The sequence below is a fragment of the Bombus pascuorum genome, chromosome 16, assembly GCF_905332965.1.
Source record: "Bombus pascuorum chromosome 16, iyBomPasc1.1, whole genome shotgun sequence".
Taxonomy (NCBI): Eukaryota; Metazoa; Arthropoda; class Insecta; order Hymenoptera; family Apidae; genus Bombus; species Bombus pascuorum.
This window is the reverse complement of record NC_083503.1, coordinates 5,197,986-5,199,232: the sequence shown is the minus strand read 5'-3', so window position 1 is coordinate 5,199,232 and position 1,247 is coordinate 5,197,986.

Sequence of the window (1,247 nt, the reverse complement as noted above, 5' to 3'; positions counted from 1 at the left end):
CTCGTTTGACAAATGTGAAAAAAAGTATCGACGAAGTAAAACCATTAAAATCGACGATGCCTATGTTTTGTTACTAACAATCCTGAAATTGCTAAAATGAATAATCGTTCTCATTGTTGAATGTCTTTATATTCGTGTTCAATGAAGCGGCGTATCTACGGTATCCCATTGCTCTCATTTCGCTTGTTTTTCGAATTTTTCATTATCTTTCTCTAGCATCTTGCATTTTATGCGCCTTAGGCACCAAAGATTCTGAGCTGGAAATCTAAACTGGCTTTTGTCGAGATAAATGTCATGTTGGTATCATCACTGGTTCCTAAATCCAGATTTGGTACAACTGCTTGCGATTCTCTTCTGTTTTCCCCCGTCCGTCACGTTTGTTTTTATCTGCGTAACCAATGTATCGTAAATGGTTGTGCAAGGTGGTGAAATACACAGCATACGAAACTAATTAGTTTATTAATCTGTATGAATCAATTAAATATCAAAAGCAAAACCAATGTAATAACAGCTTTAAACGGCATCTGAAAAACGATAACATCCAAGGAAACAACTTGCGATTTAAAGAGTCGTATATGGAAAAATTCAAAGGTTTATTATAAATTGATATAAAAGGATTACTCTGAACATTTGTCAATGATTTTCTATGCAATAATGTAATAATTCTATATAATAACGTTCTCTGTTAATGTTGTGCATTATGTTGTAAGCTTTTCTATATTTGCTTATCAATGAAATTTAAATTGACTTGTGTTGCAACTGTCTACCCTATTCTATAAATTATTTCAAGAAATGTAAGTATAGCAGCTGTTTCTTCCATGTTTATGTAAAAAGGTATTATATGAGTTTTCAAGTAACCGATACTTTGTGACCTCATTATTTTGTTTAACAAAACTTCAGCTGATTAATGTTTTTATAAATTAAAAATTTTAAAAATTTACAGCTATTGAAAATGTTTATTTTAGGATTTACTACCACTGCACATTTTTTCACGATATTGTACATCAATACAATCTGTTTGTCTTTTTGTACAGTTCCCCAGATCTAGCAACATGCAGACCTTCGTTAAGACCTTAAGAGGGAAAACTATTACTCTTGAAGTGGAAGTTTCTGACACAATAGGGAATGTGAAAGCTAAGATCCAAGAGAAAGAGATTATTATTACCGCCAATGCCAGAAATCCACAATGGAAACATATACAAAATAACTAGGATATTTTAATTTAACCGTATGGCTTGCAAAGATTA